The sequence below is a fragment of the Coregonus clupeaformis genome, chromosome 18 (genome assembly GCF_020615455.1).
Source record: "Coregonus clupeaformis isolate EN_2021a chromosome 18, ASM2061545v1, whole genome shotgun sequence".
Taxonomy (NCBI): Eukaryota; Metazoa; Chordata; class Actinopteri; order Salmoniformes; family Salmonidae; genus Coregonus; species Coregonus clupeaformis.
The window spans coordinates 27,566,478-27,581,271 of record NC_059209.1 but is presented as its reverse complement, the minus strand read 5'-3'; positions in this window follow the sequence as shown (position 1 = coordinate 27,581,271).

Below are 14,794 nucleotides of genomic sequence, written 5' to 3'. Positions count from 1 at the left end.
GTCATGGGGACACCTCAGCCACGCTCAAGGTCCAAAACGATATTATAACCGAGATCGATAAAAGACAGCACTGCGCAGCCGTCTTCATCGACCTGGCCAAGGCTTTTGACTCTGTCAACCACCGCATTCTTATTGGCAGACTAAATAGCCTTGGTTTCTCTAATGACTGCCTCGCCTGGTTCACCAACTACTTCTCAGATAGAGTTCAATGTGTCAAATCGGAGGGCCTGTTGTCTGGACCTCTGGCCGTCTCTATGGGGGTGCCACAGGGTTCAATTCTCGGGACGACTCTATTCTCTGTGTATATCAATGATGTCGCTCTTGCTGCTGGTGACGCTCGGATCCACCTCTATGCAGACGACACCATTTTGTATACATCTGGCCCTTCATTGGACACTGTGTTAACAAACCTCCAAACGAGCTTCAACGCCATACAACACTCCTTCCGTAGCCTCCAACTGCTCTTAAACACTAGTAAAACTAAATGCATGCTCTTTAACAGAACGCTGCTTGCACCCGCCCACCCGACTAGAATCACTACTCTCGGCGGGTCTGACCTAGAGTATGTGGACAACTACAAATACCTAGTTGTCTGGTTAGACCGTAAACTCTCCTTCCAGACTCACATTAAGCATCTCCAATCAAAAGTTAGATCTAGAATCGGCTTCCTATTTCGCAACAAAGCCTCCTTCATTCATGCTGCCAAACATGCCCTCGTAAAACTGACTATCCTACCGATCCTTGACTTCGGCGATGTAATTTACAAAATAGCCTCCAACACTCTACTCAGCAAATTGGATGTAGTCTATCACAGTGCCATCCGTTTTGTCACCAAAGCCCCATATACTACCCACCATTGTGACCTGTACGCTCTTGTTGGCTGGCCCTCACTACATATTCGTCGCCAAACCCACTGGCTCCAGGTCATCTATAAATCACTGCTAGGCAAATCCCCGTCTTATCTTAGCTCACTGGTCACCATAGCAACACCCACCCGTAGTCTGCGCTCCAGCAGGTATATCTCACTGGTCATCCCCAAAGCCAACACCTCCTTTGGCCGCCAGTCCTTCCAGTTCTCTGCTGCCAATGACTGGAACGAACTGCAAAAATCTCTGAAGCTGGAGACTCTTATCTCCCTCACTAACTTTAAGCGTCAGTTGTCAGAGCAGCTTACCGATCACTGCACCTGTACACAGCCATTCTGAAATTAGCCCACCCAACTACCTCATCCCCATATTGTTATTTATTTTGCTAATGTGCACCCCTGTATCTCTATTTGCACATCATCTTTTGCACATCTATCATTCCAGTGTTAATACGAAATTGTAACTATTTTGCACTATGGCCTATTTATTGCCTTACCTCCATAACTTACTACATTCGCACACACTGTATATATATTTTCTGTTGTATTTTTGACTTTATGTTTTGTTTACCCCATATGTAACTCTGTGTTGTTGTTTTTTATCGCACTGCTTTGCTTTATCTTGGCCAAATCGCAGTTGTAAATGAGAACTTGGTTAAATAAAGGTGAAAAAAAAAAAAAAAAAACCTGTAGAAAGAATATATTCATTTATAAGAATATTGTTTATAAGAAGGGTCTGAGATCAAAGTCAATATTCAGACCACTAGGGGTCAATGTTTTTAGATAGGATATCCAGTAGGCCTCCCTCTGTAGTAGTAAGATCTCGATGTTACCTCCTCTCCTTGGTAGAGTAACATGCTCAATGCCTGTGTATTTGAGGGAGGAGATGGGATGGTTAGCTTCAACAAAGTGAGCTGCTACTGGATAGTCAGTGTTCGCACACCTGATTGAGCTGCTGTGTTCAGCTATGCGTTGTTTTAATTGTATTTTCGTTTGTCCTACGTAGGCTTTCCCACATGAACAGGTGATGAGTTACTCCAGGGATTTTTCAACCTGTATGTGGGTGTCTGAAGAAGGATGTTTTTGTAATGCTATTGCACTGTGCGCATGAGCCACATTTGTAGTTCTCATTTGGAATGAGTGTCAAGAGTGTCTGAGTGGGCTCAGGGGCCAGGTCAGATCTCACTAAGCTCTCCCTAATATTGATGACATAGTGCACATAAAAATAACTTTTGTGGTTAAATGACAAAACATGCAGTCATTGTGTATATAATCATTGTACCATCTAAACCGCTGTGAAATATATTGTCCATAAGCAAAAATATTGTATTTTCAGCTGTTTGAAGTAAAAGATGCAAAAACGAAACTTAAGAACGAGAAGCATAGAAATAGCACACATAGAACAGATCTACCGCTTCTTAGACTTGCTTTCAATGACAATGATAGATCTATAACTAACATTTCAATGTGAATTTGGTCAGGTAGCCCAAAAAGTTACATATTGCAGCTTTAAATGGGTTTACATCACATTTTCAACTCTACTGATGGTTTTGTAAAAATAAAAAAACGTTATATTGCGAATGTGACCACTCTGGTCTTGGCACCTGCACTCTAGCCAACAGCTCGCAGATACAGTGCGGGTAGGATAGCCTACATGATGAGATTATAATGGACAAATGGAGATTATTTTTATTTGTCAAAATAGTGGGAGGACAACACAACATATCAACACATGACTCCAAGTTTACTTTGATAAGATGGTTATTATATCAATATTTGCGCCTAAAGGCATTTCCATCACCATTTCTCGCATAATTAATTGTACAGACACAAAAAGATCTAGCGGATTTCATTTTGTTGTCATTTGGAAAGTTTATCGACACATTTGCTGTTTCCATCAGGCCTGTCGTGACATTGTTTATCCGACGTACTTAACTCGCTTAAAAAGGTTGGATGGAAACCTGGTTACTGTCTATGTTTAACATGGTATAACATCCATGGTTTAAAGGCTTTCCTATTGTTGAATATGAGGTTATGCCAAGACAGCAGGACAGGAGCCAAGTCATTAACCACCATCATGGGACCAGCCTTAGCACAGTTAAGTTAGTCCAGGGTCTAAAAGTGGCCGGTCATCTTGAGTTCAGTTGTAGCCTACATTCCTTTAATCAATTTATTAGAGTTATCCGAAATTAATCTCTTCTAGTTCAGCGTCAGTTTGACGTTATCTTGATTGGCTATTGAAAACTGTTATTTTTTACGTGGTACTCATTTTAGACATGATGCTGTAGAGATGAGCTCAATCAGAAAAAGATAATCCAAGCCAGTGGGCACTCATAGGAAAGGACAGGGTGGGTATAATGGAGCAGTAATGCCACGCCCATTTTCAATAAAACAACAGATAAGGCAAGAAAAATGTCACAGTCAAGTTGGCCATACTTTGTTTTTTTGGACTTTTTAAACCCATTTACTGAGGCAGCTTTATGGTTACATTTTACATTTGGGAAAGTTTACTTTTCAAAACGATTTCCAAGGCCACAATCACTTCCCCTTAGACTCATTGATCCTTTAGTTCACATTGCTTCCTTGGCAGAGTCGTGTACAATGATAATTACATGCTCTCTATGGCTGCGTTTACACAGGTAGCCCAATTATGATATTATTTTCCACTAATTGGCCTTTTGACAATAATTGAGCAAAAGATCAGAATTTGTCTGCCTTTGTTAACGGAAGGCCACGGAACACAGTGGACATATTGTTCGTGTTCCCCTGCTCAGACGTTGATGACGCATGTCAGATCTTACAACGCCTGGATAGGTGTTTTACCTATCCGCTAACCACAGTCAATGACAACCATTGGTTGACAGATGCAACGTCTGAGCAGGGGAACGCAAGCATTACTGACCCTGCCTGGCCTGACAGAGGCTGTGTCCGAAATCGAATACCCATACTTGCGTTCTAAATAGTAGGCATTTTGAGTATGTGAAAAAAGAACGTTTTATAGTATGTGGAATTTCAGAAATGGAATAGGCTTTAAATGCCAGGATATCATACTGATTTTTGCTTTTCATCTAGCAGAATTCGCTGCACACTATTGAGGAAGAGAATCTTCTTTCCAGACCCAAGTGTGAGTGACAACAACTGATAATCAGATATTATGACGCACTGTAGCAAAATGAACGAATGGCGGGAATCAACGCAATTGTGCATTTGAGTCTAGTATGTTAATATATGTTGCTTACTGCATTTGTTTTTATTAAACAGTACGTTCTAAATAGTATGTAGAACGATAAGTACACAGTTGGCTATGTACAGTAGTTTCAGTAAGGGACAGATCACAATTTACTGGGGGGAGGGGTGGTCCAAAATAGGGGAGGGTTGTCACACTTTTTCTTTGCTTTGGGCAGGGTTGTGTGTTTTTTTATTGGCCACAGGGGAGGGTTGTGTGGTTTCTTCTTGGCCACAGGGGAGGGTAGTGTGTTTTCTCTGTGTTTTACATTCGCACTTTGGCAGATTTTACTATATAATTTCTTCCATACTAGCCACATTTCCTCATCTGCTTGCATGTGCCTCCCCTTTATCAAAGTGTTTTGGTACTTCCCTTATGCACTACGCTTTTCCGTGTGCTAACTTTTACTATACCACAGGTAAGTATAGTGAGTTTACCAGTCTAACAGTCTATCCTGCCCTCTATCCACCATTCATAATGACAATAGTAGGTGGACCATTTGTCCAGATCTGCAATAGGCTAACTAGCAATCATATCACACATAAAAACATTCAAAGCTGCATACATTTTTTAAATGAATCGACAAGAACAAATAGAAATAGCTGATAGGCAGCGGAGAGGCCAGGTGCATCATTGCACATAAAAGAACAGTGAAGATGTGACAACAAAACAACGCCCCTATTGATCTTGTTTAGGGACAATACAATTATCCTACCTAGACTAGCCTACAACACCACAATTGCATTATTGTTTTCAATTGAGTACAACATTCTAGCCTACTCTAGGCTGCAGTGAAAATGTCATTTGAATAACGGCGCAAAAGCCCTGTGATTTGAATGTTTCATTCGATTTGGATCAGTTGTGGGCCTACTCTCAACAGTTTATAAGGTCTAGAAAGGCACAGTAGCAGGCCAGTATGGCTGTATTTGTATTTCTGATACTGAATGCGCTGTCTGTTGTAGATCATCATTCTCCCAAGTCGTCCTATAATAATGTGGCCACCTATACTCTCGGCAGGCCCAGTTATTCAGGAAAGCTTAACACACGCTCTCCCTCCTCTCCAATCCAAGCGGCTATTCCTCACACACCTAGAACCTAACACTTTAATATAGCCTAAATATTAATCATTTAACTTTTGAAATGTATTATCTTTTATATGTGGCATAAACACAACCAGTCACAATGTTTTAATCTAATTAGGCTACTTCAAAAGTCTCCTATAGGCATGCGCACGTTCATCCAAAATATAATTCCAGCATCCTCAAAATGGCTTGACATTAACCAGGTTTCCAACCTTTTTATGCGAGTAAAGTAGCCTACATGTCTGTTAAAAAATGTCAACACATCATGGGAAAGCATGCAGTTTATTAGGCTACAGATGAAATAAGTTATGATGAACTTCACATGATGGTGAAAGTGCACAGTGATGAGGTTGATGCTCCTTTCGATAAATATTGAGGATCTTATTCTGGTGACATGATAATCGATGCTTGGCTGCCATTTGACAAATAAAAATAATCTTTCACTTCTGTCCATAATAATCTCATCATGTAGTAGGCTATACCAGCACTGTATCCGCAACCAATACCAGAGTGGGCACACTCGCTATACCTACGCAACATTTTTAGTGACAAAACCATCAGTATGCCTAGAGTTGAAAATGCGATGGAAACCATTTAAGTTGTATTTCTTATTTGGTACATGGGAATTTAACCTGAAAAGGTATTTTTACACATAGACTTTTATCTGCAACAAGTCAATTTGATGGAAACATAACTCTGATGGGAAAATGCTCCAGAGTTTCCCTTAGCTGGTAATTTTATTTTTGTCGATAAAATTGTAGCAGGCAAAATTGTCGAGGAGAGGCTGTCTATCATAGACTACACCCCGAATTCGCTCTTCAGCACTATTTTCTCACGCCTTGCGTGCACGTGTGCCTGCTGCTGAGGAGAGAGAAACAGAGGAGCCTTGACCTAGGCTACTGTTGATTGCGAAGATGGAGGCTTTTTTCATTGAAGTAAAACAAAAGTTAGAGGAAAAAGAGTATGCCTGTCGTGAAAAGCCTAGAAAGGGAATTTAATGTACGTTTTAATATTGTAGTGGACTAAGATGAGAAGAATGCAGGCTACTGTGCAACTCTCTATTCAGGTAGGATGCAATTTTGGAACTTAAATGTATAAATAATCACTATTATTATTATTGTATATCATTGTTATTATTGTAGGCCTATGTCACGGTCGTTTAAGGACGGGTCAGACCAAGGCGCAGAGTGAAATGCATACATGTTTATTAACCAAAATAAACACACGAACAAAACAACGTAACGTGAAGTCCTCAGGCTAAACACAACACAAGCCTCTACACGGAACAAGATCCCACAACTAATGATTACCAATAGGCTGCCTAAGTATGATCCCCAATCAGAGACAACAAGCGACAGCTGCCTCTGATTGGGAATCACACCCGGCCAAACATAGAAGTACGACACCTAGACTGAGAACATAGAAAATACAACATAGAACTCCACACCCTGACTCAACATACTAGAGTCCCATACGTCAGGGTGTGACAGCCTATTTATTAATCGAAACCAGTTATTTTAATATTTTAATTTAAGCAGTTTGTTGTAAAATAAATAACATTAGCCTATTTCGGTCATTTGTTGGTTATGGTAGGCACTTGTCTTTGTTGGTAATTACTGCAATATAGACTGTTCAAAAGTTTTGTGAAGGTTTAAACCAGTTTGCAAGTGTTTTGTTTCATTCTGTTGAGCCATTCTCTTTGGCCAAATTAAGTTCCAACTGTACTGGTGTGTTTGCCACAATGGCTTGACTTACTTTTGATATTACCCTAATAAAGTTTAGAAACTTTTGTGAAGGTTTGGTGTGGCTATTATTAAGCTTTAGCTACTGCAGACCTATGATAGGAAGGCAGTGTGCGCCGGCGCACCAACTGACTCCAACAGTTGAACTTGAAGTGAGGAAAAATGTTCCTGTCCTACCAGAGTTGCTCCTATAATCTAACAATATAATGCTTATACAAAATATTCTGATCAAAAAATGTATGAATTAGCCTCCTTCTGTACATCTATATCTGTATAGCAGACGCAGTAGCCATCTGACATAAAGAAATGCATGTCGGTGTCATGGCATGCCGCAGCCATATATCTATCTATCTCTCACTCTGGGGCTAGGCTTAAGCTTCTCTTCCTTTATATAGGCTATATATATTTTTAAATATTAATATCATACAGTGGACACCTAAGCCTATAGGCCTATGCATGCAATACCCTGATGATTTTGGTACTCAAATCTCCAACAGGTGAACCGTGAGGTGGACAACGATTCGTTTAGGAAAGTAGCCCAAAAACAAAACAAAACAAAAAACATTTTGCATACGTATGCTACACATCGAAACACAAGGAATAAGGTTTTTGTAATTTGTTATAAGCTGTTAAGGACACGTAAATGTGGCTCATTTAGCCAATATCTCTCGTCGGATCTGAATGCATATGGATGTCCGGTAAAATTCTCAAATGTCTGGTAAATTAAAATATTTCCGGTCACATTGTCCGCCGCCAGATTTTCCAAAAAGGAAATCCTGAATTGTGCATATTGTTTTTATGCAGAGTTTGGAATATTTGCATGAAAATCTGTCGCTAATTGGATGGAAACCTATAGACACCCTAAATACTCTGGCAACTGCGCTAGTCCAGTGTCACTTTGATTATGCCTGCACATCATGGTTTACCAGCAGCCCCAAACATCTAAAGAATAAGCTATAGACTAGAGTTGAATATTTTCCCAGTATTTTACAAATGTTTCACCTGTGAATAATCACTTTACTCTCGGGTAACCCAATATTTCCCATCCTAACCAGAAGTGTCATTCTAAAGTATATAATGCATATTAATATGTCTGGATTTGGTTAGAGCTTTGATTGCATCAAAATGTTGAGAATCTGATTTCCCCCTTGCTGATCATTGTCTGCAACCGGCTCTGATCGTGAAGTAATGAAACAGGCAGGGAGAGTTAGCTCGTCTGTGGTGGGTGGCGAACCCTCAACCTTGTGTCCCGTAGCCCTGCGTGGCATCGACAGTGCCACAAAAGCAAAGTAGACATCCATGTTTATAAACACAGGGTCTCTACAGTTATTGTTTTTTTGTGGTCGTAAACATTATTTAGAGTTCATTCTATGAGGGGGAGGGTGTTACATTTATTTTACAGTAGAAGGGGAGGGTCATGTGAAAATATTTTTTACGTTGGGAAGGGGGGTGCATTTTTTTAAATGACACCTTGAGTTGGAAGAGGAGTTAAGATGGAGTGTAGCCTTGTTAACATCCAAAAGCAGAAGTCGTGTCACAGGCGCTCTTTCCATTTCCCCTGAAAACCGGAACATCCTGTTGTTGGGGACTCGGCAGAGGCTACACATAGACAAGCTAGAAAGGTTTATACGAATTTCATATTTTTGTGAAGCTTGCATTCAATTACCCCTCCCTGTTGCACAAAACAAGCTTCCATTCCCCCTGTTAAAAGGGGAATTATGGCTGATTTAAGATGAAGTCGTCAACTCTGTTATGGTCATCTCTATTACTTTATTTAACACTTAATAGGCACTTACTATAGTCTTTTTTTTTTATTTAACCTCTTGAGATGGGAAAACTTGTTTTTTATTAAGTTGAACATGTGCTCTTTATGAACGAGTATAAACATTTAGTGAAAGTGTTTTAACTTACAGTTAGCACATACAGTAAGGGAAAAAAGTATTTGATCCCCTGCTGATTTTGTAAGTTTGCCCACTGACAAAGACATGATCAGTCTATAATTTTAATGGTAGGTTTATATGAACAGTGAGAGACAGAATAACAACAACAAAAATCCAGAAAAACGCATGTCAAAAATGTTATAAAATGATTTGCATTTTAATGAGGGAAATAAGTATTTGACCCCTCTGCAAAACATGACTTAGTACTTGGTGGCAAAACCCTTGTTGGCAATCACAGAGGTCAGACATTTCTTGTAGTTGGCCACCAGATTTGCACACATCTCACGAGGGATTTTGTTCCACTCCTCTTTGCAGATCTTCTCCAAGTCATTAAGGTTTCAAGGCTGACGTTTGGCAACTCGAACCTTCAGCTCCCTCCACATACTTTCTATGGGATTAAGGTCTGGAGACTGCCTAGGCCACTCCAGGACCTTAATGTGCCTCTTCTAGAGCCACTCCTTTGTTGCCTTGGCCGTGTGTTTTGGGTCATTGTCATGCTGGAATACCCATACACGACCCATTTTCAATGCCCTGGCTGAGGGAAGGAGGTTCTCACCCAAGATTTGACGGTACATGGCCCCGTCCATCGTCCCTTTGATGCGGTGAAGTTGTCCTGTCCCTTTAGCAGAAAAACACCCCCAAAGCATAATGTTTCCACCTCCATGTTTGATGGTGGGGATGGTGTTTTTGGGGTCATAGGCAGCATTCCTCCTCCTCCAAACACGGCGAGTTGAGTTGATGCCAAAGAGCTAGATTTTGGTCTCATCTGACCACAACACTTTCACCCAGTTCTCCTCTGAATCATTCAGATGTTCATTGGCAAACTTCAGACGGCCCTGTATTTGTGCTTTCTTGAGCAGGGGGACCTTGCGGGCGCTGCAGGATTTCAGTCCTTCATGGCGTAGTGCGTTACCAATTGTTTTCTTGGTGACTATGGTCCCAGCTGCCTTGAGATTGTTGACAAGATCCTCCCGTGTAGTTCTGGGCTGATTCCTCACCGTTCTCATGATCATTGCAACTCCACAAGGTGAGATCTTGCATGGTGCCCCAGGCCGAGGGAGATTGACAGGTCTTTTGTGTTTCTTCCATTTGCAAATAATCGCACCAACTGTTGTCACCTTCTCACCAAGCTGCTTGGAGAGTGTAGTGTATTAGGATTATGTCTTTGTTAATGTTTTTCATGAAGAAATGGAATGTTGTTTATCTTAGTTCAAAAGTAGCCGTTTGTGGGGTGACGCCCCAGGGGAGACTGGTGATTGGACGAAAGAGGGAGCAACCCATATTTTCACATTGTTTATAAGTATATGCTGGGGGCACAGGAAAGCAGAGCAGCCATTAGAATTCGAGGACACTGCTCTCCAGACCCTGCAAGTCTGTAACTCATGCTGAAAGCTTGTGATATGAATAAACATGATCAAAGGTTCAGTATGAGCGGACTCCTTTGTTTATCAGCAATAATTGCCAGCATTTACTCGATACGACAAATGGCGCCCAACGTGGGGCTGGTCTGCAAATCTCCTTTGCTTCATTCGTTGCCGCCAAGCTAACTCGTTCTGAAGTCATGGCCAGACAAGGGTGAGTTTTTCTTACCGCTTTGGAGGTTGTTAGTTTGGATACTACTTGTGTACACTGGAGGGATGTACCATTACGACCGAAATGTGCCTTGTGTGGCGTTATTGCTGAGAACTGGGGGTCTGGCTAATCATTATCAATTGTTGCACTGGTAGACAGGGCAAAAGGGGGGAGAGTAGGCTTGGAATTTTAGAGCAATCGATGGTAGGGATTAAGGCAGATATTGGCAGATGTACAAGGCAGAGGAATACGTATGCATTAGGGCACTGTACCATTTAAGACCCCGGAATGGGCCATCTAGGGATGGGCCGAAAATCCGTTTGCGCGTTAGAATGTGCAAGTCGGTGGGTTTTAAAGAAAAACTCGGGTTGATGGAATCTATCTGATTGTGATTATTGCTCGACTTTCATCCGACGGGGTGTCCGCTTTGGGGGAATCTCTCAGTAGATGGTCATTAAACTCACGGCATCACAAACGGTAGGAGAAATAGACAAAAAGGAATAAGGGCAGTGAAAGGTTACCTGGGGCGTGGTGCAAGCCACAGGTTAGCTAAAGGCTAATGCTAATGCTGATGCTAAATGTTGGTTGGGTTTCATGCCACATTGTACATAAAGGCTAAAGGCTAAATGCTAAATGCTAATTGTGTTGCGTGCTACATGCTAACGGGTGTCCTTAGGGGTACCATTGCGATGGAATAAGCCTCTTAAAATATGTCTGTGTGTGTAGAATTCAGAGTTCTACGCAAATGTGAGCTCTGTTAAGTGTAATTGTTCGATTATAAGGTATAAAATAGTGAGGTTGTAGCGGAATGCTAGCGTTCTATTGTTTGAGAACGTATTTTTGAATGTATCGCGCATGAGTGGGATTTTACTAGGCTGTGCTGCAGGGGGAGACAGAGAAACACAGACGAGGGAACAAAGAGGAAAGATTTGAAAATGAATTAAATCTTCTAGTTGTTACATCGGCTGTTGGTTAAAGATGAAACTTGTTTTGTGACCTATTGAATTTATAAATTAGATATATGGTGACGGATTATACTAAATTAAATAAAATGACGATTAAAATAAATAAAAATGTTTTTGAGCGATCTATTTAGTCCTGAGTTTAGTCTTAGAGCGAATGTGAACGAAGGAATATTGAATATGGTTGAAATAACTCAGTGATTGCATTAACTACAAAAATATTTTTGTGTCTCTGTTCTTTTGTCATATGAGAGGAACAATGGAGAGAGAGAGAGAAAGAGAGGGGGTCCTGACGTAACATCACGTGACGCGACAGATGATCGAGTCAAAAAGGTTTTGGTACTGGTCTGTTTGCAAAATCTTCCCCTACAGGATGTCTGATGTTATGACAATTTCACATAGGCTTGGAAAATACTGATTCATTAAAAATTGCATTTGGGAGGCTCTGTTCATCACTTGCTTTTGATTACAGTTGTGTTGGGAATCAAGGACTGACATTATTCTGTAAAATTAAGATAATTAGGTGCTTATAGAGCAAGGGGGTTTATGGGAATTGTAGTAATGGTAGGGTTAGAGGCTTTGTTTTTAGGATTGTAGTCTGAAGTTGACTACTTGCATTTTCTTTCCTGATGGGTTGTGGTAAGATAGCCACTAATTGATAAATTGGTAAGATAGGATATATAAATAAAAAATTGGTTTTAATTATTCATAATTTTTAATTGATTTTTTAATTGATTTTTTATTTTAATTAAAAATATTTTTTGAATAAAATTTTAAACAATTTTTTGATATTCATATTTTTGTTGATTGATTTAAAAAAATATATATATATATATATTGGGATTTTTTTTTTTTTGGGTTGTTTAGTTTATATTAATAATTAAAGGGGGGAAGCCATAGGCTATATAGTCTAAAATAAAATAATTCACGATAAAGGATTATAAAAGGGTTGTTACAATGGGGAAAAACGACATCAAGGCTATGAAAGTCATTACACCGGTTGATATAGTACAAAATAGTAATCCTTTAACTAAAGTAGTGTTAGGTTATCCGGCAAATGAAAAAAAGTTGCCCTTCATTCTCAAACAAAAACTGATAAAAGATTCCAGCGATAAGATAAACAAAGGTATAGAGAAGGTGACAGAAAAACTAATGGCAGAAGTTAGTACACCTTTCTCACACACGGATTCAGCAAAAAGACACCCACCTTATGAGAAGGAAGTAGAGCTTAGGGATGTTTATCCTCAGCTTCCAGTGATCCTCCAGCAGGGTGATTATTGCATCAGAGATGAAGATGAACGAATAATAGATAGAGGACAAGCAGAAACGACAATGAAGATGAATCCAAAACTCCAGAAGTAAGAAAAACCGAGATGTCTGGAAACTAAGAGAAGAATGAGGTTCGGAAAGATGAGGATGAAGATACAGAAGAGAAGAAAAACTGCTGAGAAAAGGATCCCCAGAATTGGAGGAGAAGAATACATTGAGGCCAAGAAGCTGAAGAAAAGTAAGAAGATGATGGAAGATGATATTTCGAGGACAGAACTTAGAATATAAGCTGTTGAAGAATCCTGATATGTCAACACCAAGAAAGAACAGGATCAAGAAACTCTCAGAAAACTCAATCATACAACTGGTGGAGAAGAGAAGCTTTGGTTATGAAGAATCAGAGTGAACCAAATCAACAATCACTGTTACAGCTTCAACTGAACAAGATCAAATGCAATTGTACCAGCCAAGGAGGGTACCAGGTGTTTCATATCCACAGCCAGCTTCTGGATAGACACAGAATTGGAGAGGAAGAGGACGAGCAGGCTTAGAAGGAGGAGGAAGATTTCAGCTACACTTCCAGCAACTTTCAGAAGAGTGTTATAATTGTGGACAGATTGGTCACTTTACCTGTGAGTGCAACAAGTCAGGAGGAAACATCAGAGGGAATTTCAGAGGAAGATACAGGGGCCAGTCAAAATCACCTGTTCTCCAGGTGAACCCCTACAGGAGGCCGGAGCAAAGAGTCTAGAGCCTAGAAGATACGAAGGGGGGTGTCAGCTGATAGCACCGATTAGAGAAGAAGAGAAAATATCTAACAATTGAAGTAAAAACAGAGGACTATGAGAAGTGATAGTGAATAGTGGAAAAACTTTTATCTGTGTTCAGCCTAAAGAGGTTAAACATCTCACTATGTAAAATTAACTAATTAGGATAGGGATTTGAGGTAGTAAAACAGCTAATTACTCTTAAGGAACCAATTGAGCTCTGGTATAAAAATCAAAGAGAAATTAAAATAGACATACTAATATTAGAACATATACCTATTGCATTGTTGGAAAGAGATGCATTGTGTAAATTGAACTGTACAATAAGACGTACACTAGACGGCTGTCTGGTAGAAGATTTTTTAAAAAGAATAGGGTTTTTGGGAATCATATTGGCTTAAAAAGATAATATCATAGGAAGGATGATAATCTATTAGACTGCCTATTAGACAATCTGTCTGAAAAATAAAGTTAAAAGGGGTGACTGTTATTCTGGGTTACATTCTTACACCAAGAGATTTCAGGCTAGGCTAAAAGGTGTTTAGTCGTTTGCCAAGTCTGTGTGTAAAGAAGTCATCACATATTCTAAAATAGGTGGTAAAGGATTTTGTGAATAAATCAGTGGAAAAGGTTTTTAAAGGTTAGGAGAAAAGATTAGATTAAAAAAGTTAGGAGAACTAGGGTTGAAGGAACTCTAAGACAGTAAGCTAAGATAAATATGGTAGGAGTTTAGATCTGTTAGGAGCAGATGCGTTGCTGAATGATAAGAGAAGATTGAGGGTAATTGAGTATCTATATTTACAATTCCCAGCAGGAAGATCAAGGTAATTGTGGGTGTATTTTTTATAATCAAAAGTTTGAAAGTCAGGGATTAGAGGTAGGACTGAGAGTTGAAAAAGTGACACTAGTGGTGATAGATGGAAGTACAAGCAAAGAGTTCAAAGCTTTGGGGAAAATGGATGAAGTAACAACAATGACATCAACACTTCAGTCTATTATAACAACAGTGAGAAGCAATTTAACTCTTTCAACATTGATAGTTATTAAAGCCATAAATATATCGCATTTGATTATAAGGGAACCAATAGCTCCAGCACCAATTTTAGAGGAAAAGACTGTTATTAGGGTTAGGATGAGTGATCCAGCTCATCTTCATTGTAGATGTGAGAGATGGAGTGGAGAGGGGACGTTCCTCCCACATGGAGAGATAATTATGGAGAAGAAGTATTGTTATCAGGACCAGGAGTAGAAGCTGTTGCACCTAGTCAAAGGAGGTATAGTTTGTACAACAATATGAAGTGGAAGAGGGTTATGAGTGACTGTTCACTTATTTTGCGTAATGTTACAGAGAAAGATCAGGGAGAATATA